This window comes from Oryzias latipes, chromosome 22 (assembly GCF_053564925.1).
Source record: "Oryzias latipes strain Hd-rR chromosome 22, Olatipes_Hd-rR_3.1".
In the NCBI taxonomy this organism is placed as follows: domain Eukaryota; kingdom Metazoa; phylum Chordata; class Actinopteri; order Beloniformes; family Adrianichthyidae; genus Oryzias; species Oryzias latipes.
Genome location: NC_136258.1, coordinates 2,761,308 through 2,788,121, shown reverse-complemented (window position 1 = coordinate 2,788,121; position 26,814 = coordinate 2,761,308). Strand labels below are relative to the sequence as shown.

Below are 26,814 nucleotides of genomic sequence, written 5' to 3'. Positions count from 1 at the left end.
TAGAGTATTTTAGAAATTAATAATAAGATTTCAAATATAATGCATATGTGTTCAAATATGTTCATTTAGATCAGGGGTCTGAACCTAAGGCTCCAGAGCCACATGCGGCTCTTTTATTCCTCCATTGTGGCTCTTTGGCTTTGAAAAAAAAAATGCTAATAATTTACATAAATAATGGTCTTATAGTTAGTTAGGTTTTTTCATTTATGTTTAGATTTTTTAACAAAAGGAAAAGTTTAATCTACTGTCCATTCATCTATCCATCCATGCATTCATGCATATGACATTAAATGGCCTGTTTGACTTTAGTGTCTTGCATTTTAAATTCAGGTAAATAAGCTGCAGCAAGAGGATCTTACTTTACTTATTTGGAAAAGAACTTGTATGTGTTACTATGAAAAGTAAAGGAAATCAAAACTGTTTTATAGAAAATTTTAACACTGTTATAATTTGATTATTGTTTTAACCCAACAATTTATAAGCTATATTTTATAAACAAATGGCCTCACGGCCACAAAAAGATAAAATGGTGTTTTCTTAATCGTGAAGTTGGACTTTGCTGCTCTCGCTGAGTTTTGGTATGTATGAAACTTGACAAAATTGCTCTTTTCGTGTTGCACACCCCTGGTTTAGGTGTAAAAATATACGCAGATACTAAAAGTATAAAATCTTCTTATGAGCAAAATACAGGGTATGGGTGGGGTAATTCTGCAGTTCATCAGGTTGGCATTTATGGGGTGAAACTGTTTTGGCATGCAGTGCTCTGCAATGTCTGCCAGAGAGCAGTGTTTGCTAGAAGGGATGCCACAGATCTGCAGGAATTCTTTCTGCTCATTTTCTACTAGTTGTGATGGATGGGAGGCAGTTTGGTGCACTGAGTCTGCATTGTTGGTTTTGTTGTGTTTGTTGGCAGATCTAACCCACACAATGATCGAGGTGGACAGAACAGACTGGTAAGAGAGATCACGCAGCATCAAGAGAAGGGGGAACTTTCTTAAGTGTTGCAGAAGACATGACTTTTGCTGAGCCATCATGATGCCTGCAAGCTCTTTACCCAATCTCCACTTTCCATTTTTGAGGCTTTTTGGTTACCTAATAAACCAATCTTTTGAGGTGGTCTCGGTTCGTTTCCAATGAGCTTCGGTCCGCTCTGGGATTCCTCAGTCTGAATGCAATCCGTTCCCAAAGCGGAGCAACTGAACCAAAATGGCCACAGTAGCCGACACAGAGTAGAAATGGAGCAACAGATGAGCCGTGGACAAATGTAAAGCATGGATTGGCGTGGTATCCAACAGCAAAAAGTGTCCAACTGTTTATTTGGAAGGATGTTTATTTTAACACAGCTGAAAACACTTCTTACATGCTGTTTTGTGTCTCATTACACAGCATGGCCCCACGACAGGCCCTGCTGTGGCATCATCCTAAAAGCTATCTTGTAGTTCTTTGACAGAATTATTTAAAAAAACAATGCCATAACACCACAACGAGGAGATTGAAATGGGTTTGGATGAATGCAGGCCAATTAAAACAAATTTTAACGTGATCTACATTGCTTCTCACGGTTGTCCCGACAATCTATATGTCATAAACACTTATTAGCGTACCCTCTTAGCTGTCTTCTTGCCAGTAACTGCCCTGCAGCATGCCTCCACCAGACCAAAAAAAGCGAGTAAAAAGTGTTGAGCCTGACGTTGATACAGACAGTCAACATTTTTGAGCAAAATATAAAGTTTACATGAACTAAAAGTGCAGGACTTCCATAATTCCTGCCTTTTATTGCTTTGCCCCGAACTTGTAATTCCTGCAAATGAGTGAAGATATAGTGAAGAGATCTTTGGTAACATGGCTTTGTTTACAAGCTTTGGTTTTGGACAGAAAAGTCCACTTGAAGGCAGTCTGAATACAGACCAAACGCAAGGTTCAGGACTCGATCCAGACCAACGGAGTGTTCCAGTCTGAATACACGAATACTAATTTTCTTTTCCATACTGCATGTGTATAAACTAAGGATGCCACCATTCTCAGTTTAAAACTGAGTATCTTACTGACCCAAGCTGTGCTGTTCTGAAAAGAAAATGCCGTTCGACCTTATCAAAGGCCTTCTCTGCATCCAAAGAAAGCAGGGCCTGATCCGCAGTGTCTTCCAGCCCATGGATGATATTTAACACTCTGTGAACATTGTGCAAGCCCAGGCGACCTAAAACAAAACCATTCTGATCCTATTAATAACATTGGCTATGCAGACGCATCGCCAAAATTGTACATAGTATTTTTAGGTCAGAGTTTAGTAAACTTATAGCTCTCATGTTTTCACATTTATCACTTGGCTTTCCTGGCTATGGTAGTAGAATGACTAGGGCACCGGTCATTGAATTAGGAAGGACTCCGTTATGAAATGATTCTAGAAGGATGTCTAAAATTGGATTTAGGATTTTATGTTGACATTTTTTATAAAAGTCTATTGTAAACCCATCAGGTCCAGCCCCTCTTTCCAGAACGTGTATTTTCTATGGCCTTTTTCATTTCCTCTACAGTTATATTATCTTCTAACTGCAGTTTGAAATCCTCTGGAATAACAGGTATATGCAATCTGTCAAGAAATGCATTTTGAGCTTCATGGTTTACATTGTGAAACGAGTTATCAAGATTGCAGAAGAAGTTTTTAAATTCAGTATTTACTTCCTTTGGGTCCACTATGGTCGTGTCATTTTTGTTAATTATTGAAGTTATGTTCTTTTGGGCCTCCAATTGTTTAATTTGCCAGGCTAAGATCTTTCCAGGTTTGTCTCCTTGTTCATAGAAAGTTTGATTTAACAACTATCCTGAACTATCCTTTAGAAATGCAATCAGATGCTTCGTTTACTGTTTGGTGTGAAGTATGTCATCAAAATAAAAGTAAAAAAGTTAAATATAAATAAAGTAAATGTATACATTTTCAATGTTAATAATAACAAAAAGCAATTAGGTTTAACGCTTAAATGTATTAAAATAATGTTCAAAATTGTTTAACATAAAGTAACAGCCTGCGTAGTAATATTTTTCACTGTACTTGCAAACAAGATAAAATAAACTTCAAACCAAAATTCACTCTCTAATACTTAAGACCTATATGTATTTATTATTACTGTAACCTGCTGTTTCTTTTATACTTTTGGTAAGAGTGGGTCATAAAATTAAACAACATAAAAATGAACATATCCTGTGTTTTAAAGTCTTACTCTGTATTTACCATGTGAAGCAAGATTTCCATGTAGTTCTTTAACGTACTTCTTTGCCTTCTTGGATCTTAGATATGAAACTCTGGGCCTCCTCTGCGTTGGTGAATTTGTGCACAACGTCTTTGTACGTCAGCACCAGTGTAGCTAAGGATAGCATGCCATGCCTCAGTCCAAGCTGGCGCAGATGCTGGCGTGAGGTGTCGAACTGCTTACGCTGTTTGTGTACTTTTGTTGCAACATCATTCTAGAATCTCACACCCTGGTTCTTATATAGAATTTCCTTTTTGGATCTTGCTGCTTTGGACACGAGTTCCTTTTGATTGAAGTTATGAAACCTCATGATCAGCGTTCTTGGTGGTGCGTCCGAACTCCTTTTCGGTCCAGTCAGATGTGCTCTTTCTATGGTTAAGGGCTGCCGAAGTTGAGTGATATCCAGTGCTTCAGGCAGCCAGTTTTCCAAAAACACACATGAGTTGGAGCCTTCTGCACCTTTGGGTAGATTAACAAATCGGAGATTATTCATCCGTGATCTTGATTCCAAATCGATTATTTTCTCCTCCAAATACTTGTCATTTTTCACCAGCTTCATTACTTCAGCATTCATGCTTGTTTGAACATCCTCCACAGAGGAGAGACGCACCTCTGCTTCATCCATCCGCCCCGTGCATTCAGTCACCTGCCTCTGTGTGTCCTCAATGGCTTTCATAACACCATCAACCCTTCCAGAAAATTCGGACCTCAATCCCCGTATTTCCATCAGTATTTCCTCTTTAAAGGCAAACAGTTGGTCATTGCTTATCTGGTGTTGAACTGAGTCAGCCGGTTTATTTCCTCCAGCAGCGGCCGCTATTCCTCTGGTCACCGCAGCAGATTCCTGCTCGCTCACGGCGTTAGCTGTTGTGCTAGCATTAGCGGTTAGCTTTTCCGTAGTTTGCGGCCGGAAGTCCATCCATTTACATTGTGTGGATGGCTTCGGCCTGTCTATACCTCCCTTGCCGGTGGCAGGCATTTTCACAGATCTATATTGCTGTTTGGAGCAATTTAAATCATCGTTTTGAAGGATAGTTCAGAGTTTTTGTAGAGAGCAGAGTCGAGCCTGACTTTCTAGTTGCCGGCCATTTCCGGAAGTCACCAAAGAACAAATTAAACTGAGCAACTTTCTAAAAAACTCCCTTTTGTACCAGCCGGTAAAATAACTACCTGTAATTCAATTTAATTTAGTTCAGTATATTAATTGTATTCTAATGCCCTAATAGGTGACCAACAGATAACAGTATACTGAAGGGTTGCTGTTGTTATTCTCCTAAACTTGTATTTTAATTCTAATGAATTTCCTGTCTCATGTCACACGAGTAAATGTCTCAATACTGTCTTCTTCTTCTTCCTCTTTCGGCCTTTCCCATCAGGGGTCGCCACAGCGAACAAGTCGCATGGTAAACTGTGATTAGGTTAAATAAGTTTCACTTAAAAAAAGTACTTGACGTGAAAATGCTTAGCTGCTAACAGTAAGCTATATCAGAAAATAAGAGCAGATGAGACTCGCTTTGTGTTCTTGAGGCTGTCACTGTCACTTTACACAAACTGTCTGAAGCACTTGAACAGAATTGCCAATAAAGAAGATCTAGTGAAGGAGACGCATTTTATTTTTCTGACCTCTTCAAGCACTGAAGAGTCTGAAAACACATCCACACAACCAATAATCCACTTTTTAAAGATCAATCCCCTTTAGTCTGTAAATGTATTATGGTCATTAAAATGGTGACAACACAAAAATTATTAATAGTATTAAGTTCTGATATATTTGGTGAATCAATGAATCGAAAATTGATAAATAACATTTAGATTGAGACATGGTAGGTTTAATTTAATATAATGAGAAAACAACCAAGAGTCATCACAGCAGACAACACACACGTGAAGACTGCAAAAAATGACCAAGCCATCATCACTGTCCAATGTGTGGAAAGAATTTGACTCTAACAAAGACATGTGACCATACAGTCTGGTAGAAGGGGGCGACAGTGGCTCAGGTGGTTGAGCGGGTCGTCCAATGACCGAAGGGTTGGCGGTTCAATCCCCGCTCCCACCAGCCAAAATGTCGTTGTGTCCTTGGGCAAGACACTTCACCCTCCTTGCCTCCAGTGTGGCTCCACTGGTATGTGAATGTGTATGAATGGTCCCAGTGATGGTCAGAGGGGCCGTAGGCGCGAAATGGCAGCCACGCCTCTGTCAGTCTGCCCCAGGGCAGCTGTGGCTACAACTGTAGCTACCGTCACCAAGTATGAATGAGGAGTGAATGAATGATGGACACAATGTAAGCGCTTTGGGTGTCTTGAAAAGCGCAGATAAATCCAATCTATTATTATTATTATTATTAAGGTTCTCATAATGTTCCCTTTGGATTATTTTGATATGGAAAAAAAAACTGGGCTGAATTTAATGAAACTAAAATGTGAATGGATTTGCTATTAATTCCTGTTTACTTGTTTGTTTGGAAACACTATTTAATTTACACTTGATTAACTTGCAAAAAGTCTTTAAAAATCAAACAATGTGACTTTTTATCTCATTTTGTCTCTTATAGCTGAGGTACAGTCAGGACCATAAACATTTGGACAGAGACACATTCCTTCTAAATTTTTTTCTGTACATCACCACAGTTAATTTTAAATAAAATAACTCCGTTGCCATTGAAGTGCAGACTTTCAGCTTTTATTCCATGGGTTGAACAAAAAGATTGCATAAAAATGTGAAAAACTAAAGCATTTTTTAAAACACAATACCGTAATTTCCCGACTACAAGCCGCTACTTTTTTCCTGCGCTTACAGCTCTGCGGCTTTTTCAGTGACGCGCCTAATTTATGGATTTAATTGGCGGCCGCCGAGTACGTATTTTCGAACTCAGTGAATAGTTTGAATTCTCTAACACCAAGCACGAGGCATTTTTATTCAACACACCACTAGGCAGCCAAACAGCATGGACTTGACTTCAGGTCTTAGACACTTCAGTCATGGTTCAACAAAACGAAACACGCATGCCCGGCCGCATCCCAGAATCCTTTGGGGCCATTAGACCCAACGTGCACGTGATCGCCGCTACATTATGATGAAGCTTTCAAGTTAAAAGCAATCGTTAAAAGCAGCGTAAAAAAAGTCCACCGTCACCAACGGGTTTGGAAAAGCCGGTTTGCTGCGTGACGGAGAGAACAGCGCATGGAGTGAATTTACACTCCATTTACGGTTTCTAAGGAAACCGTAAAAGCGGAATTTTGCTTTGAAAAACTCACAGCCTCCGTGTGAGCTGGAGACATCTTCTCCTGCTGATTGAGCTGCGGGGCCGATGGCAGTCTGAAGGCTCCCACACGTAACAACGCACCCGCCCCTCATACACAAAACGTACAGTATTAAGTCCGATTGCTCTGCACAGACACGATTTGCTCCATCCACCGGCGCAACGGGGACGAAGTGCTCCTCCTTGAAGCTGCCCTGGCCAGAGGTGTCGGAGTAGATAGGAAGGGGAGACAAGGAGCGCGCGGGGCGGGAGCGGAGCGCAGAGGCGTCCGCGGAGTGCATTGGCTTCTGAATTCTGACGCACGCGCCGCACTGTGGCGCGCGTATCGCGCTGAGGCGCGCGCTTTTCAGTCGCCGCTGCTTTATTTTACCGTTGTGTTTTCTAACCAGTCCTGTTACTCCCATAACGCTGCTGCGACACAAGCAAAAGGAGAGCTTTTCCCGTTCACCCCTCCATGCACTGCTGCTAATTCTTAAACACGTACAACAGAATGGCGAGCCGGGCGTTGGCCCCGCCTTTAGCCCCTAAGACTCATGGGAAATGTGGAATCGCGGATGTAAATTTCCTCATTATAACTGAGGGATGTAATGTTGATTATATGGTTACTGTTTGTAATTTTATGTTAGATACCTAGATTGTCAATAAGTAAAAAAAAAAATGAAATAAAAACACCATAACTGAGGAACTTGTGAACAGAATATAGGTCCATGCTGTTTGTCAGATGTCGATACACTCAAATACGTGACCCAGAGGCAAAATTGGCACCACCCACAATGTGCTAATAAATTGCACTCACTCTGGGATGCTGGGCGTGATCTGTCAGGATGACAATATCGGCGCGGCTTGTACTCTGACGCGGCTTGTGTATGTATAAAAGCAGTCAAACACGTGAATATGGGTGGGTGCGGCTTGTGCGGCTTGTAATCGGGTGCGCTTTGTAGTCCGGAATTTACGGTACCTTAATTTCTTGGGCTTGTAAGTAATTGGACAAATGAAATAACTGAAAACCAAATGGTCATTCCTAATATTTGGTTGAAAAGCCTTTGTTGGCAATGACAGCCTTAAGTCTTGAACTCATGGACATCACCAGATGCTGGGTTTTCTCCTTCTGAATGCTCTGCCAGGCCTTTACTGCAGCGGCAAACAGTTGCTGTTTGTTTGTCTCTGAACACCTCAGAATTCATTGGGCTGCTTCTGTCCTGTGTCACGTCATCAATAAACACTAGTGTCCCAGTGCCACTAGCAGCCATGCACGCCCAGACCATCACACTGCCTCCACCGTGTTTTACTGATGATGTAGTGTAGTGCTTTGGATCAGGAGCTTCTCCACGCCTTCTCCATACTTTTCTCTTGCCATCATTCTGGTAGAAGATGATTTTGGTTTCATCTGTCCAAAGAATGTTTTTCCAGAACTTTTTTAGATGCTTTTTAGCAAAGTCCAATCTAGCCTTCCTATTCTTGAGGCTTATGAGTGGCTTTCATCTTGCAGTGTTCCCTCTGGATCTTCATCTGCATCTTTCATGCAGTCATCTTTTTATGGTAGACTTGGATATTGATACGTCTACCTCCTGGAGAGTGTTGTTCACTTGGTTGGCTGTTGTGAGCGGCTTCCTCTTCACCATGGAAATGGTTCTGCCATCATCCACCACTGTTGTCTTCCGTGGACGTCCAGGTCTTTTTGCATTGCTGAGTTCACCAGAGCTTTCTTTCTTTCTCAGGATGGACCACACTGTTGATTTTGCCACTTTATAAAAGTCTATTGTAAACCCATCAGGTCTAGCCCTCTTTCCAGAACGTGTATTTTCTATGGCCTTTTTCATTTCCTCTACAAAATTGGCAATTCATGGCATGTTTTTTTTTCTGTTTTCTCAGCTTAATGATGGCTCCTTTCACCTGCATGGAGAGCTCCTTTGACCGCATGTTGTCTGTTCACAGCAAAATCTTCAAAATGCAAGCACGAGTCCTCTAATCCAGTGGTCCCCAACCTTTATTGCGCCATGGACCGGTTTGATGTCTGGCAAAATTGTCACGGACCGGTATGTTATATGTTCTCTGCACTTTTATTTTGACACGCTAAACATTGTACATCGCACAGGTGTCATCATCCTCTCCCCTTCCCACACTCATGGTGCTAAAAAGAAATAAACACAACAGGAAGAAATAACTAAGGGTGAAACAACAGAACTGCCAGATGAAAGGACCCGTAGGCAAAAACAAACACCCGTACTCAACCCTATTTTGACCAAAGCAGGCAAAGGGGATTGATTTAATTCTCTGTGATGCCAGCTCCGACAGTAACCCCTGCAGCCTGCGGAACTCCGACAGCAGACAAAACGTGCACAACAAAATAATATGACCTGCATGAAAACGGTGGTATTTTCTAAACACAACACTAAACACGGATTATGACATGAGCATCGACCTCTCTGCCCACAACTCTCCCTGGTCGCTATTATTATAACATTTAAACATGCCTTAAAAATAAGTGCATGGAAAATCCAACTCACCACAATGCTGAATGGTTGGAGGGAATCTCCCGTTGGGATAAATCCGTATTTTAAGTAGGACTCCTGATAAAAATGTAGTTTTCTTTTTTTGGAAGTGGAAGGCTCCTCTTCTGTCTCCTGGTTTGGCCTTTTCCCCTTGGCAAAGAAACTTTCCAAAGACGTTTGTTTTTTATTCATTTTGCTAGTTCCTGGGTTTTATTTAGCGGTATCCTATAACGTGACAGAGACGAGCGAATTGGCCTGTGTCAAAAGTAACATAGACAGATGTAACAGAGAATCCGGCCATTTTTCAAAATAAAACATCTTTCAGATTCCGAAATAAATAAAACGGAAGTCATGTAAGTTATTTTATTTTTTCTGTGCGGCCCGGTACCAAATGACCCACGGACCGGTAGCGGTACACGGCCCAGGGGTTGGGGACTGCTGCTCTAATTAACTCCAGGCCTTCCATCTGCTTCACTCATAATGACATAACAAGGAAATTGTCCACACCTGCCCATGTAATGACATGGAAGTCAATTGTCCAATTACTTACGAGTCCATGAAATGAAGGGATTGAGTGTATAACACGTCAATGTAAGGGTGGGGTCATCTAAGATAACACAAGGGTTAAAAAAACCTTTAGTTTTTCACACTTTTATGCTATCTTTTTGTTCAACCCATGGAATAAAAGCTGAAAGTCTGCACTTTAATGGCATCTGAGTTGTTTTATTTAAAATTCACTGTGGTAATGTACAGAAACAAAATTAGAAAGAATGTGTCTCTGTCCAAATATTTATGGTCCTGACTGTACACCTTTCATGAAATTACAGGCCTCTCTCATATTTTTAAGTAGAAGGCAAGGCAAGGCAAGGCAAGGCAAGGCAAGTTTATTTGTATAGCACAATTCATACACAAAGTAATTCAAGGTGCTTCACAAAACAGAAAAATGCATTAAAATCACAATACATCATAGAAATAATCAACATAAAATTTACTTTAAAAGAAAAGAAAAAAAAAATTGAAAACTGATTTAAAAATAAAGGAAGGAAAGGAAAGAAAAGTGCAGATAGGACCTTTCAGTCATATACACGGCTAAACAGAAATGTTTTAAGTCTAGATTTGAACATGAACACAGAAGAGGCCTGTCTTACGACTTCAGGGAGGCTGTTCCAGATTTTAGCTGCAGAATATTGAAACGCTGATTCCCCTTGTTTAGTTCTGACTCTGGGAATCAACAGGAGGCCGGCCCCTGAGGTCCTCAGAGTACGAGATGGTTCATATGGCACTAACATGTCAGAGATGTACTTTGGTGCTCGGCCATGGAGAGACTTGTACACAAGCAGAGCTGCTTTGAAGTCTATTCTTTGAGGTACAGGGAGCCAGTGCAGAGACCTGAGCACAGGACTAATGTGATCATACTTCCTGGTTCTGGTCAGGACTCGAGCAGCAGCATTCTGGATGTACTGAAGCTGTTTTACAGCTCGTTTGGAGAGGCCGGTGAGCAGGCCGTTACAGTAGTCTAACCTACTGGAGACAAATGCATGAATAAGTATCTCCAGGTCTGGCTTTGACACTATGTTTTTGATTTTGGCAATGTTTTTCAGATGGTAAAATGCCGCTGATGTTACTGACTTGATATGGCTGTTAAAGTTCAGGTCAGAGTCCATGATTACCCCTAGATTTCTGACTTGATTTGAGGGTTTAAGAGACAGAGAATGAAGGTAGCTGCTGACAATTTCTCTTTGTTTCTGTGGGCCAAAAACAATAACTTCGGTCTTGTCTGAGTTTAGCTGGAGAAAGTTGTTCTGCATCCACGCACTGATCTGTTGGAGGCAGTAGCTGAGTGAATCCACCGGCCCATATTCACCTGTTGTCAGTGACACATAGATCTGAGTATCATCTGCATAGTTGTGATAAGATATGTTATTACTGCATATCAGTGACGTGCGGTGAGGTTAATGGATGGTGAGGCACTGACGTCATCAATCATATTTACAAACATATGAACCATACTGAGTAACTTATTCACCATTTAATTGACAACAGTTAACGTGTTTTGTTTAAAATATCATTTCAACATGTTTTTTCATATACAAACTGCAGCATAGAAAAAAGCACAAACCTTATTATCGTCTTACCTTTACTTGTAAATAAAGCCCATATGCCGCTCCTTCTGAAGAAAATGACTTGCCGCTTGCTATCACTTCTTCTATTATTTTTAGCGTCATAATCTCAGGGCTCACCGGCGCCCCCTAACTTGAGGCACGGGAACTTCTGGCCTCACCCAGTTGCTTTTTTGCCGGCGTTTAGCGCTCAGCACAAGAAACACGTCCCTCAGTTATTTATAAAAACAAACACTTTACATCATATACCTCTGTTAAATTATGTAAACTCAGCTCATAGAGTACAAGTGATTGAACCGACATACAGAGAGACAGCAGTACCGTCTGACTGCATAGGTATTGCGCAATCCAAGGTGAGGCTCAGCGGGCTGCTGCCTCATCGCACGTCACTTCTTAGTATCTGAACGGCAAATGCGGAAATTCAGCGATTTTGAAAAGAAAAAACACCCAAAAATGATACATTTAAATGGAAAATGACTGCAAAGCACAAATTACTGAACTTAAATATAATAATAATTGAATTTATTTTTCTCTTTTCTTCCCATGACAGGTGAGGCACAGCCTCACCTGCCTCTCCTGACTGCACGTCACTGCTGCATATTAACTGCCCTAGTGGCAGCATGTAGAGGTTGAACAGAAGGGGTCCCAGGATCGATCCCTGGGGCACACCACAAGTCAAGGCCATGTAGTCTGAGACACAACTCCCAATTTCAACAAAATATTTCCTGTCTTCTAGATAAGACTTGAGCCAACTTAGGGCAGATCCAGAGATGCCAACCCAGTCTTGGAGTCTGTGCAAAAGGATCCCATGATCAACAGTATCAAAGGCAGCACTCAGGTCTAGCAGGATTAAGACAGTGACTTTGCCATCAGTGTTCAGGCGGATGTCGTTGGTTACCTTGATAAGAGCAGTTTCTGTGCTATGATGGGGTCTAAAACCTGACTGGAAAACATCAAATGAATTGTTTAATAAGAGAAAATCAGTGAGCTGTTGGTAGACAACTTTTTCAAGGACTTTTCCTAAAAATGGCAGATTAGAGATAGGTCTGTAATTATTCAGTACAGTGGGATCAAGACCGCTCTTTTTCAGGAGGGGTTTAATGACTGCAGTTTTTAAGGCCTCTGGAAATATTCCAGATTGAAGACACATGTTAACTATTTGAGTAATTGATGGCAACACACTGTTCAAGACAGACTTTAGAAATCTAGTGGGTAACACATCAAGGCAGCATGTAGACGAGCTCAGACGGGTGATGGTCTCTTGGACAGTTTGGTCAGTGACAGGTACAAAGTGAGTCAGCTTAGAGTGAGTAGGTGGCCGTTCGATAGTTATATGTGTTGTGGAGTTGATGGCTTTTTTAATGCCCTGAACCTTGTCATTAAAAAATACAGCAAACTCATTACATTTAGGTGTGCAAACCAGTTCTATTGGTAGCTGGGTTGGAGGGTTAGTTAATCTGTTTACTGTTGTGAACAGGACACGAGAGTTGCTGCTGCAACTTCCAATGATTTCAGAGAAGTACCTTTCCCTTGTTCTGCATAAGATCTGGTTGTAAGCGTACAACTCCCCCTTATACATTTCATAATGAACCTGGAGTTTTGACTTGCGCCACTTTCGCTCGGCTCTGCGGCACTGTTGTTTCTGTGCCCTGACTAGATCATCATTCCTCCAGGGAGCTTTCTGTCTATGTTTTCTCAATTTAACCTTCATAGGGGCAATGGCATCCAGAACATTCAAGATGCTAGAAGTAACAGAATTCAGCATTTCATCAACATTGGCACCAGAGGCGTTTTCAGGGTTTATCATTTCTACAAACTGTGCCCTAGTGCTCTCATTTATTTGTCTCCTTTGGACAACTGCAGGGCCAGGCGGTGGTTTGGGAGCAACAGACAGGTCGAAGAATACACAGAAATGATCAGAGAGGGCGACATCAACCACACTGACATTGTAAATATTAACCCCCTTTGTGATGAGCAGGTCCAGAGTGTGCCCTCTGCTGTGGGTGGGGCAACTTACATGCTGAATTAGATCAAAGGTTTCAAGGACACCATTGAGTTCTTTTGCATTTCTGTCATTGACATTATCAACATGAACATTAAAATCACCTGTAATGACTAGACCATCAAAGTCTGTGCACACAACTGAGAGCATTTCAGTGAAATCATCAATGAAACTTTGGCTGTGCTGAGGAGGTTTGTACATGACTATGCAGAGTAAGGGAGGAGTTTGTTTTAACTCAATCTTAAAGGACACATACTCAAATGATGAAAACACACCAAATGATAGTCTGCGGGTTGCAATATTATCTCTAAACAGTGCAGAAACGCCTCCACCCTTTTTATTTTCTCGTATTTCCGATACATGTTTGTAGTTGGGGGGAGTTGATTCGACTAGAACTATGTTTCCTGTGTTTTTGTCAAGCCATGTTTCAGTTAAAAACATAAAATCAAGATTAAAAGAAGAGATAAGATTATTGATTAAAAATGATTTGTTGCATAAAGATCTGACATTGAGTGGAGCAAGTTTGAGATTAGTTTCCTTGGGACTGGTCAAAACCTTCTTGCTGGGGATATGAACTAGATTTCTTTGATTGGACAGTCTAACTGCCCTTTTTTGCATTCTACGTGGTGCAACGACAGGTATAGCACCAGAAGGAAGCTGTTCATCACAGGGCCCCAGTTTGACATTACCTTTCCTAGGACACTGGGGGCCCGTTTCATCCTAGCTCTGGGGGATAGCACGTCTAGAGGCGCGCAGGGGAGGTCGAGTTGAGGGTAGTTTGGGTGTTGGACCAGGAGGAGTGGGAGCTGGACGGGATTTGGGTGAACGATGGAGGGGGCATGTTGGAGGGGCTTTGGAGGAAGGACGTGTTGGAGGGACTTTGGGTGAAGGATAAGGAGGGAGTGCTGGAGGGGTAGGAGAGCTCCTGTGTGGTGTGAGGCTCACAGGTGTTAGGGGAGCCATCTTAATTCCTGACTTAATGAGGCTATCAAAATGGCTAGGTAGGGCCATGGGTGAAAGTGGGGGGGACGAAAAGGAAAGTGAGTCTTCACTGGGAGTAGATGTAGCAGGGGGCGTCCAGAGCTGGTCAGACGGTGGTATTTCTGGGGCCAAATCTGGTGGCTGTTGTTGTGGTTCTGCGGTTGGGTCCTTAGCTGGCGGTAGTTGTTGTGCTGGTGCTGCCGGATCCAAGTCTTTGACCGATGGTGGTGGTGGAGGTAGTTGTTGTTGTTGTTGCCGTTGTGCTGTGGTTCCTGGGACACTGGCTCGGTCCTTCCTTACTGCCATTTCAGGGCCTTGGCCTCTATGCCCCAGAGCGTGGAGGAGGTTCTTCACTAACTCTCTTGCTCCACCTCTGTTCAGGTGTGGGCCTCTTCCCATGAAAAGGTCCTTTCGCTTCCAGAATGTATTGAAGTTCTCAATGTAATGCAATCCTCTGGAAGCACACTCTCTGGAGAGCCAATTGTTCAGCTGAAACAGACGGCTGAACTTGAGTGACACCCCATCGATGTTAGGAAGAGGTCCACTGATGAAGGCTTCAACCTCTACCTTGTCAATCTCTTTAAATAACTTGATGAAGTCTTTTTTCAGACGTTCAGATTGTTCTTTTTTGATATCGACAGCACCTACATGGATGATTATTCGTTTGACTCCTTGGTACAAGACTTTAGATAAGAGTCCTGTAATCACTGGAACAGTAGAACTTGGGCAACATAAAGTTTGCATTCTTCTGTGGCTGACTCCACTGATAGCGCCATCTCCAAGCAGCAGCGTATATCTGACCTTGACGTTTGGCACAGATTTTCTTTCTGCCTGTGCTTTGTTTCCAACATTATGACTCCTATTCTGTGGTCCAATTTTACTTTGTTCTTTAACATCACATTGTGTTAGGGGTAAAAATCTGTTTGTGAGCTTTATTTCGGATGTTCTGTCATCTTTACGCTTTGGCTTAACACAGAGTTCCTCCGCACAAAGTTTCGGAAAGGACACAACATCACTCAGGTCTATGTCACTGTTATTCTTCTCATTTGTAGTAAGAGCAGGCTTCTTACCACCCGATGTTACTGGAAGGGTCTTGTGAAGTCCATTTTCAGAGTCCAAAGTAAATATCCGTGTTTGTAGCTCTTTTATTTCTTGTTGGTAGATCCGACAGCGTTCACAGTGGGAGTTTGTTTTTCTTCCTCTTCCGGACATGTCGCTGGCTTGTCAGACGTAAAAATATTGATTTGTATAGGTGGAAGTCACAAAAAAGGACCAGTCTGATATTCCAGGAGTTGTGGATGAAGTAAAATAATTAAAAATGATTAATTAAATGATTAAAAAGCAAATAAAGCAGGAAGCAGCAGGAGCAGGGGAAAAAGCGTCTGCACTGTTTTGCAGGGGGAGGAGCAAAAAAAGTAGAAGAACTTGCTCAATTGATGGCTCACAAAATACTTTTTTTTGCCCTTTCCTGTAGGTTTCCCAAAGCTCCACGTTAATTGTTTTTTGGATTTTGACATTCTTATGACTGACAGAAACATTCAGACTTATTGAAAGTTCATTACTCTGTCCCAGATTCATGTTAATAAACCAGCAGGACAAATTTACAGTGAGTAAATTCACAAAAGACAAAATTAATGTGATTAAAAAGCTACTAAAATGACAGAAAAAAAGCATTTCACTTATCTACTGGTCCAGAACGAACTGTTAAAATGTCTGTGAATGAATAAACACAATACTGTGTTCGTCGTAAAATTTGTTGAACTGTCATATTACTCCACAAAGCTTAAAAAAGAGTGCTCAAAAATTAACAAAAGTCCGTTAACAACATGGCTATCCACAAAATATTTCCCTGGAATCTTGTTTTTCCTTACCAAGAAGGAGGGTCTAAGACCAGGGATGCCCGGTTTAATTTAGTCTGTTTAGTTAGTTTAGTAATCAGCTAGTGTATTTCATAAATCATTTTATGTTTTTGTACAATTAGTGAAGCCCTTTAAGACAACTGTGTTGTAATATTGGGCTATATAAATAAGACTGAATCAAAAAATTGAAAATAACCACGAATCAATGTTTAGAGGAACCTGGAATTTTCTTTACTTGCCTTTAATAAACTGAACAGCTCTGATGCTGTAAATCAGGGCTGACCAACCCTGGTCCTCAAGAGCCTCCACCCTGTCTGTTTTCCAGATCTCCCTGCACTGGTTGATGCTGACAACTTAATCAGTAGTGTGCAGTCAATCAGGATGTGGAATTACTTGAGTCTGCTAATCAGTAGCAAGCTGGTCAAGGAGACCTGAAAACAGGCAGGGTTGAGGCTCTAGAGGACCAGGATTAGCCAGCCCTGCAGTAAATGTTGGGAAACCCAGGTATAAGTGACAGCTATGAAAATCTACTCAATAACAGAATGTAATTTCGTCCATCCCTTGACTTTTCTGTTGCAGGGCCACACAATCACTCACTCATACCCAAGAGTCAATTCAGACTCATCCATTAACCAATGAAGCATGGTTTTGTAGAACCTCAGCCACACCCGTAGAGACCAGTAGCCCCCTCAGCACTGGCAACTCAAAAACAGATGACATTAATTAAACAAACCAAAATAAGTAAACTAAACAAATGTACATGTGCTAGAAATTATTGAAAATAGATAATAAATGTATATTTTAACTCAAAGAAATGCGTCCATTTATTCAAGAATAAAGAATCTGAAATAATAAAATGAAAAATAAAGTGTGCAATGCTGGGGGGAGGTAACCGCCATTTTGTTTGTGGGTGTGGCAGGGTATGCTGCCATCACACTCACCACACCGATATTTTGGCGGACCCCTAATTCCTGCATTGTACTTTGTTCAGTAAAATGCGCTACGATTTGTAGTTCTATGTGTTGTACAAGATAGAACAAACCAGCCTGGACAAACCAAGAGATTACTTGCTGCAGTTGCAGGTCTTTAACCACTGCCCCCCCCCCTCCTAATCATGTCATGTCACATTAAGCCATGCTCCTGCAAACCTGTTTTTGAGAATAATCACTTAAGCCTCTTCGTGTTTCCTGTCTCTGTATGAAGTCACTGGGCCTGGTCTTACTGTTGGTCACCTGAGAATGAGTTTGCATTTGACCTTGCATGTTCTCCTTGTGCATGTGTGGGTTTTCTCCAGGAACTCTTTGAGTTGCCAGTGCTGAGGGGGCTACTGGTCTCTACGGGTGTGGCTGAGGTTCTACTGCTGGAGCTGTGCTGTGAGGACTGGCAAAGGAGGAGCTCAAGCCTTCACAGCCTTTAAATACTCCAGTCAGACAATTGGGAAGGCGCCATCTACAGGAACCTCCAGGGGAGAAACTTATGGACTCATTTAATGTTTATTTGCTTTGCATCTGTTGGTCATTATTTATTTTGTTCCACTTTTGATGATTTTTCTCTTCCACTAGGGGACCAAGTGTTGTGTTTAGTCTTGTTTTTATAGTCTTTGTTGAATGTCTGTGCAGTTATGTTAGTTTCCCCCATGTTTCTCAAGTGGTCTGATCAGCCACTATATGTGTTCCCCTGTTGTGTCTTTGGTTAGGTCAGTTTGTTTCTGTTTCTTGGTCTGTTCAGTTGGTTAACTTAAAGTTATTGCCTGAGTTAATTATGTTTCTGTTGACATCTTTTAAGGGCCCAGTTTGTTCAGCTTTTTACATTTTTTGAGAAAAATTAAAACTTTCATTTTTGATAAACTTCTGTTGTCCTCATTGGCCGCTCGATCCCTCACAGTGAGACATCGCAATATTTAGTCCAGTGATTGAATTCTGTGCATTATCATCAAGTAGCGATCTCTTATTTTCGTTTGTAGACCCTGTAAAACATTATGTCGGCAACATTATATCTGAAAGTCTGCACTAGTTGATCTTCTGGGTCAAACCTTCAAGATGACTTCTTATGCCCCTACATCAGCGACCTTCATTGTGGAAAAAGAGATCACTGAAGACCCATTGTTGTGGTGGAAATCCCTCTGCTCTCCAAACTGGCCCATGTGCATTTGTGTATTCCCTGGACAAATGTGGCAGCTGAGAGAGTTTTTTCAACTGCAGGAGTGTCCAAGAAAGTTCACTCACTCATGAACATGCTGTGACCAACTGCTCTTTCTCAAAATAAATAAATAAAATAAAATAATATATATATATATATACCACACCATCTGACTTCACCTCCTGCAGGAGATGATTGCAGCCCCCTTCCCTCCTCCAATCACCAGGCTGGGCGGTAAGCATAAAAGCCTCAAGCAACCCCTGTTCCAGTGGCAGCTGAATTCCTGGGAGGAATCTGTTTCATCAGCTGGCTCCTGTTGTCGGACTTGGCATTAGAAGCCTGTGGAAACTGCCTGATTTTCCCTCTTGCGTGTGGTCTTTGTTTTCCGTTATGTTTAGTGTTTTGGTGATGTCCTGCTAGTTTAAAGTCCCTCTTTGGTTTTGTTATTTATTGCATTAGTGCCTGAGCATTTATGTTTGTTACCTTCTTTCACCTTTGCAGCTGTCATTCAAATAAACGGCTGCACTGACAGCCTTTAACCTTTACCGCCTTAACTTTATTTTCTTTACGCTACCTATTTTCTCCCTCCCTTGGGGTGGGATGCAACATAAGTGGGGGCTCATCCAGGATATCTTATATGGTATACGTGGCTGTCTGCTCTGCAGTTTGTGTATTTGGCGGCTGCGCAGGGGTGCTGACGTGTCCTTGTTGCGGTTCTGTTTGTGCCACGCACGCATACCTGTAAAGGGGTGAAAACCATGGCGACTGGCTTTAGTCTGGAGCATTTTATTGCTCACCCATCCTTATCTTTGTGAAACACGTGCCACAAGTGCGATTTGGAGCAAATTTCAAGTCATTTTGGCATTTCATTTTCCAAACCTATTAACAAGCAGGCTCTTAAGGATCTCTTGGTGGGTGATCTGATGAGAATGGGCGTGGTTCGTCTGCTTGTCACTGAGGTGCCTGTTGTCCATGGACGGCGCCTCGTGAAGAGGTTGCGTGACAGCGGCGCCCGGATGATCGTGTGCACACGGAGACATCTCTGGTGCTGGAGAGTGATGAGAGGCTCGAACGGGGAAAAACGCCCTTCAGCCTCCCTCGCTATGATCTGCTCTCTCCCGGCAGCGGTGGGTCACGGGATGAGGTGCGACTGAAAGTCCGGCTTGCCCGTCTGCAACTTGACGGACAGGAAAGGGCGTAAACCCGCCACATGCAGCTGGAGATTAAGAGAATAGAAATCGAAGCTCAAACAGCTGTCAGGATCCGTCAGCCGAAGTTGGAGGCGAAGGCTCAGCTTCCGGTATCCTCAGTTAACAGCGCAAACCCTCCCCTCCTTGGATATTCCACCAGTTTGCTTGATGTAAGTAAAATAATTCCACTTGTGCCCGCTTTTTGGGAGAGTGAAGTGGAGTCGTATTTTGCGTCCTTTGAGCATATTGCTAGCACGTTAAATTGGCCCCGTGATGTTTGGCCATTACTGCTTCACTGCAAAATGTGTGGAAAGGCTCAAGAGGTCGTAGCGTCGCTCCCTCTTGAGGACAGCTTGAATTATGATAAGGTTAAATCGGCTGTTTTACAGGCCTATGAGCTAGTGCCTAAAGCCTACCGCCAGAAAAAAGCAGAAAAAATCTTTGTCTCAAACTCATGTGGAGTTTGCTCGGGAAAAGTGTGTTCTTTTTGACCGCTGGTGCACGGCATCCAAAGTGGATGATTTCTCTTCTCTCCGTGAACTTATTTTGTTGGAGGAGTTCAAACGAAGTCTATCTGATCTTGTTGTGGTTTATTTAAATGAGCAAAAGATAACTTGTATCACATCAGCGGCCGTGCTGGCTGATGAGTATGTGCTGACGCACAGAACAACCTTCCCAACATCAATGAACCACTACATTTAACTTTTGTTATAAAATATTATGCAAATATTGTACTAAAGACAAAGAAAAAAGATGTATATTTTTCTTGCAAATATATCCATTATTCATAGCAGCTCAAATTGGGGCAGAGAAGAAAGCCATGTCTTACTTTAAAGCAGCTGCACTGTATATCTATGCTACTCTTAACTAACTAGGTGCATTCCCTCAGGTTTTAAAGGAATACTTTGGTGTGACAAGTAAAAGTGCAAAGATACTTGCTTTGCAAGAGTCTGAATAAAGAGAAAAAAATTTTTTATACATAGAGATACCAGGTTTAGTGAATTAGAGTACAATAAAGCTGCTTTGTGCCCTTTGTGAAAAACTCACCTATGGGATAAAACTTCTTGTTTCCTCACATCTGACAGAAGGATTGCAACAGCTTCACTAACAAGCAGGTTTGTTTACCAGCCCTCAAAAAGACTCTTATGCAACATGGAGAGGACAATTTAGTTGCAGAGCTTGGCCTGTGAAAGCACAGCCAGCTCAGAGATAGAATGTTGGATAGCAAATGCAGGCGAGGCCGAGGAGTACAAACTCCAGTGTGCTGCCTGTTTATGCACCTGTCTTAACACCTGGCACACAAACAGACAATTCAGAGGGTTTGTCATTGAAAGACAATCAGCAGAACCACAGACATAACACTAGACAGAAATCTGAAGCTATGGTTCATGTCCAGCAGATCACTGGTGAACAAACCCTGATAACACAATCTGGCATACGTTCTCATTTACACTGTGATTTGTAGAGTCTTTGCTGGTCATCATTAGGGTATAAGTCACTTGTTACTTTGACTTTTAGGAACAAAAGTCAATGAAGTCTGAGCACATGGGTGTTGCTTTATTGCTTTAATTAATAATAAGCAATCAAATAAGCAATTAACAAAGGAATGTTGCATTACTTTTATTTACCCTTTAAAACCGGAGATGTCGTCAGCGTCAGCTAATGCTCTTTGACATACCATAACTCTTCGACTGTTTTGCGGGGTAACTTTAGATCGGCTGATTTTAAAATTGAGATAAATGGCTCTTTGTATCACCTTTGAACCGACAGACAACATTCCGGCTTCATATCAGCGAGAAGCTGCTTTTCTCTGTGATAGAATCTGTATTCTCTTGAGACTTTTCTCTGTCTTTTGATATTGAGTTTTGGATTGCTGGTTCCTTGATTGTTTGCTGTTCTCTGTGTGTGACCTAGATTGTGACCAGAACTCTGGGCATTAAAAGAGAAGAGCTTTTCATTGCTGAAAGCTGTCACAAGAGGAGGAAGGAGCTTTATTAAATCAGCTACAACTAGAAAGGGAGATTGCTTTCACCTGGTGAACGCACGATGAACCAAAGAGTCATCTTGCTGCAGTTTCATCAGCCTCTGAGCTCTTAACTGCCATCATCATCATCAACTCTCCTGCACTAAAATGATGCATGTCGATATCCAATCTGTACCGGAAACTTGATCAGTACCATACATACGCAAACCCTATATAACTTCCTCTTGTCGCCAACATTGCGACAGTTAAGCAATTTGAATGACCTTGGGTTCCGGATAGGATTTCCTGACAGCTTTGCCTCCGTTACGATTGTCCAAACCACCTAAACAATTAATATCTCCGTGTTTTTTTAATCAACAACAGACAGCTTCCCCCACGGAATTACACCATTGTAGAATATAAAAACTTTGCCTAAATGCAACACATCATTATCGAAAATTGTTGTCAATACAGACAATGAAAATCTTAATGATGCGTGATATCATGGAAACCACACGGCTCAGAGGCATTCTTCTGTATGTTTGATGTTTTTTTTATTTTTTTGCCAGACAAGTTGGCAGCAGAAAAAGGGGAGAAATGAGGGCTTTTTACTTGAGTTGCCCCCACCCGAACTACTTCAGCCTTTTTTGCAGTCAAATTAACCCTTCATATAGTGTCTGTAGCAGCGTTTCCATTAACAATGAAATTGCGCAAATTGGTATTACATTAGTAAATTCGCCTAAAGGAAACAACAAATTTCAACAAACTCGCATTTCTTTAAAAAAGTTTTTGCGCTTGAAGGAGGTGGTTTTTGAAGTATATCAAAATTGACATATTATGCAAAACTGCAATGGAAACATTTTTTTAATTACATGAGTCACGTGACCAGGAACCAGATGTGAATGCGATTCTTGGTAGGAACTGGCTCCCTTAGGCACTGCATCACATACCTCATCAAAAGTTGAGCGTTATCATGTGGAATTTTTGGATCCACAGCTCTTCTGTAAAATCACCAACTAAAATCCCTTCATCCATAGCCGCTTCTTTAGATGATCATGAGTGCTAGCGCCAGGGCAGAACGTTAAATGTATCTGCAGTAAATCAAAATATTGTTCACATCTGTCTCCATGTTTTAAATGACTTATTGCATGAGTTGGATTGTGTTTATTTGTACAATGATTTAATAGAAAGAGCTTTATTGTGAAATTGTGTTTTTTAACATTTCTAGAATTTTGATAAAGTTTTGCGCATGTGTAATGGAAACGCAGGTTGTGTTAACCAATAGTGTATCCTCATAGACTGGGGAGCAAACTGCCATTAAACAAAACAGAAGAAAACATTTGGACAACCGTGGTAGGGATCGGGTAGACCAATTTGTGCGCTCCGAATTTGTACAGGTGCAGATCTGTACAGGTCGAATTCTCCATGTGCAATAAGGATCAGACTGTTCTTTTTTTTGTTTTAGTGAGCATTAAAATAAAAATTTCCATTATTTTAGACATTTTAATAGGTACTTATTGTTAACTTCTCAGGAGACACTCAAACCGGTAGGTGCTGTAAAATGCTTTGAGCAGAAGTAGACGCATTTCAAGTATTCAGTGTACTGATTTGGTAGCCACTACAGACGGGGTAGCAACAGTGCATTACAAAAGAACCTGCACCAAAGAAATAACCCATAAATTAAGGTCATTTTCCAATAGACACTTTAGCGCTCCCTGGTGCTCTGGAGGTCTTGTTGCAGTTTTCTTTTCAGGTCTAAATTAAAGTTTCTTTTTTTCCTCCTTACCCTTACATTTAACCCTTGTGCTATCTTAGATGACCCCACCCTTCCATTGACGTGTTCTCCCTACCATGACAAAGGTGGATAAAGGTGGAGAGGATTTCATGTCATCCAGTGAAGATCACAAATCATTGTAGAAAAAAGGTTCAGAGCACTGTCTGGTGGGTCTAGATGACCCAACTCCCAACGTCAAAGTGCCTAGGATAGCACAAGGGTTAAAGATGTGTAAGCCATGAAAACACGATTGTGGTTGCTGTAAATTGATAACTAAGATGCACAAACTGTTATCATGCTCTCTGATTAAAACATCTAAAAACAATAGCCTTGAGGTGTGTTTACATAAATAATTAATATATTGAAACTTTTTTTTTACATAAATGTTAAGCTGTGTGTAACATTTTGCCTGTTTGTTAGTTTTTTTTACAAGCAACAAAATAAAAACAAAACACAAAAAACCATCATGCTCCACCTAACTGCTCTCCAGCATTCCTTTAACATAAAAACAGCTACATCTGCAGAGTTTTTAGCTAAACCCACATTCGCCAATAGAATAAATTTAAGATTATAGAGAAAAATTCTTGCATCAAAATCTACCTTAGTTCGTCATCATTTCCATATTTGCCCCCCAAAGACAGGAGGATGGCTAGAGCTGAGTGAAGTGCTTATGAACAGTGAATGTCTATCCTCCAGTTGACAGCTGTCAGAGAGCTCTCTGTTTGGAGAATCAGAGAGGAATTCAAGGGGGAAGCTGATGTAACAGCTACTCTTTTAGGGAGCAAAGATAAAGCGAAAGAATTCAGGCCTCAACCAATTTATGGTGGTTAGAGTAAAAGCTTTGCTGTGGCTTTTCACATGGCACCAGATAGTTACTTAAACTGTCACTGTATTTTCTTAACCACAGAGAGTGGTTAATGCTTAACAGCACTGCAGAAAAATTAGTCTATGCTAAGAAACAGTCCCCAAAAAGCAGAATGTTCTAGCCTCTCTAGATTGGTTTCGACAAACAATTATATTGTATTATTTATTATATTGGTGTAATTTCCAACTTCAAATGCAACACGAGGACTTTATCTTCCACTGAAAGACATTGCTTATAGGAAACCAAATTACATTGTTTATATTTGATAATCATGCTTTTCAGAATCTTACATTAGTGTTCCAAATATTTAAGTTCCACTATCTTAAGCCTTGGTGGTGTGCACCCGTATGGGGGATGACCTGTATGGGTGCTGTGGGTATTTGGGTAGATGGTCGTTGAGATGACAGACTACATCTTAATGGAAAAGCAGGTGTGTCTTTCAGTTCTCGAGGCTCATGGGGCCACCTTAATGGACGTCATGAAAATGGAACGTAGCACTGTACTGCATGTGGTAAGTGTATCGCAAAGTATTTATGAGGATAATGTAAGTTACACACACTTATGACGTACAGGTGATGTTGTTGTACGTTGTCCTATGCTGCACTCTAGACGTTACTGATCATGCAACATGCATGAGGTGATACGTAAACTCCATATAGAAAGGTCGCAGCAGGGTTTTGAACAAAGACCTTCTCAATGTGAGGCAAGAGCCCTAACCACTGTGGCACCGTGTAGCCCCCTGCTCAAAACTGAAACCTGCAAAGGATTTCTAGTTTAATATAAATCATTTAATGTAACATAAAAAGCATCAATTTCAGTTCAAAGTTCAAAACTGAGGTTATATCAGGGTTCCACACAAAAATTAACCGATGTTCCAGCTTTGAAGTGATTTTGTTAAAGCTACGTTGTTGGTGCAGTTGCTGGGGAAAAGGTTGAGGCTGTACCAGTCCAAACAGGAAGTACCAGCTAGTTCCAAGAAGCCAAAATCCCATAGACTTTTAAAGAGAAATAAGCAGCTATTACTCAGTCTTTCTATTTGTCAGATTGACCATTCTTGCTCTGGTACCTTTTTTAACACATTTTTTTCATAATTTTTTTTCTTTAGTTTTAACCCTTGTGCTATCTTAGATGACCCCCCCTTCCATTGAGGTGTTCTCCCTACCATGACAAAGGTGGATAAAGGTGGAAAGATTTCATGTAATCCATGGACACCAGTGAAGATCACAAATCATTGAAGAAAAAAGGTTCAGAGCACTGTCTAGTGCAGGGGTCGGCAACCTTTTTTACTCAAAGAGCCATTTGGGACCGCCCCTAATAAAAAAGAAAGCACCCGGAGCCACAACCCGTTTTGACATCATTATATATATTATGCATGTATATATTATTCAAAGGTGCTCATTACGTCGATTGCGATCTACCGGTCGATCTTCAATGACATAAGTGTAGATCGCGGGCCAGAAAAGATTAAAAAAAAAAAATTACTTCTTTAAAATCCACCAGCCAATCAAAATCCTCACTGAGAAGTACGGGACTTGATTGACATGTAGATTGGCCAGTCGGACATCGTCTGAAGCATATATCGCTACAAATGGACATTATGTTCTTTAAAGGATGATACCGCGGCCGCGTGTGGGCGGAGCTAAAGGTTCTGGTCTGATCGCTGCATGGAGCGATGTGTTTGTCAATGCATGGAAGACACTGAGAATGTGGAGAGATCAGGTTTATTATTTTGAAGAGTTCTACTTGGTAATCATGTTTTCATGTGTGAGTTTATAAAATCATCCCAGAGAAAGTCTCTGCTTCAACTCCTGCAGGGAAAGCTGCGTCTGAATCTGACGCCCGTGTTTCCATCTCTCTGACAGAGTTTGAAGCCAAAGCCCCTCCTCCGCCTCTCCACCTGCTTTTCCTCTCTACCTGTTCACCTGTTCACATCCTCTGCAGCTGAGATTCGTTTCCCCCGCGCTCCTCAGTGTGTCCTACACAGAGCGCGCTAAATACAGTCATCATAGGTTGACGCGATAGTCAGGGCGCTCCAGCGCAACACAAGGATGACAGAGCCGGACGCAGGTTATAGCGGGGACAGAGCGGGTTAAGCAAATGAATGGAAGAAGGAATATTCAATATTGTACAAATTTTATTATTGGTCAGAACTATCTTTTATTTAGAAAAATCTTTTATTTTATCAGTCCAGTACGAAAAGAAAACATCAACAAAAGCTGTGTTGGGTGGTTTTTGGCTGGGTCTGGCGGTTTTCAGATGACTTTTGGGCTGGAAAACTGTGACTCTATCTGGCAACATTGGCGCAAACTCTCTGTCATCAGCGAATTGATCTCACGTCAGGTTCCGGCAGAAGATCGGAGTGTTTATTGAAGCCGCCCCGCGTGCCTCTCCCTGCTATCACCTCTGCAGTTCTCGAGCTCATTACGAAGCTGTTTTTTACGTGGCACTCGCTTTGTGCGGAGCCAGCAGCGCCTTTGAAATGGCATGAAAAATTAACATACTAAAATAAAATTTAATTATTATAAAATACTCATTATTTTCCAAAGTCACAGGGAGTCACAACAGATGGATGAAAGAGCCACATGTGGCTCCGGAGCCATGGGTTGCCGACCCCTGGTCCAGTGGGTCTAGATGACCCAACTCCTAACGTCAAAGTGCCTAGGATAGCACAAGGGTTAAAGCCATAAACGGACAATTCTCAGGCCTCAATAAAAGTATGTGATTGATCGCACGTTGAACGTACACGTTTGACAGATACTCTCTAGATTCTCTCTAAAAATGACGACTGAATTGACCTCCTTTTTTGGGAGCCATAAGTAAACCATGCCCTATGGGGGACGTCACACTGTCCAGTTCTCATCTACAGTCAATGGACTGTTGCAGCAGAAGCCCCTTGTCTGATTACGTCCATGTTGTAGC

General features: G+C 41.6%; 1 protein-coding gene across 2 annotated transcripts in view; it reads left to right on the top strand.

Annotated features, from left to right (window-relative positions):
* The first annotated feature begins 18,307 nt into the window (after positions 1–18,307).
* LOC144988994 (uncharacterized) overlaps positions 18,308–26,814 on the top strand; it is a 65,596-nt gene continuing 57,089 nt past the window's right edge. For both annotated transcript variants that reach the window (XR_013653112.1, XM_078940535.1), the window contains exon 1: positions 18,308–19,463. The gene's annotated coding sequence lies outside the window, so the exon portion shown is untranslated. The remainder of the gene's footprint in view (positions 19,464–26,814) is intronic.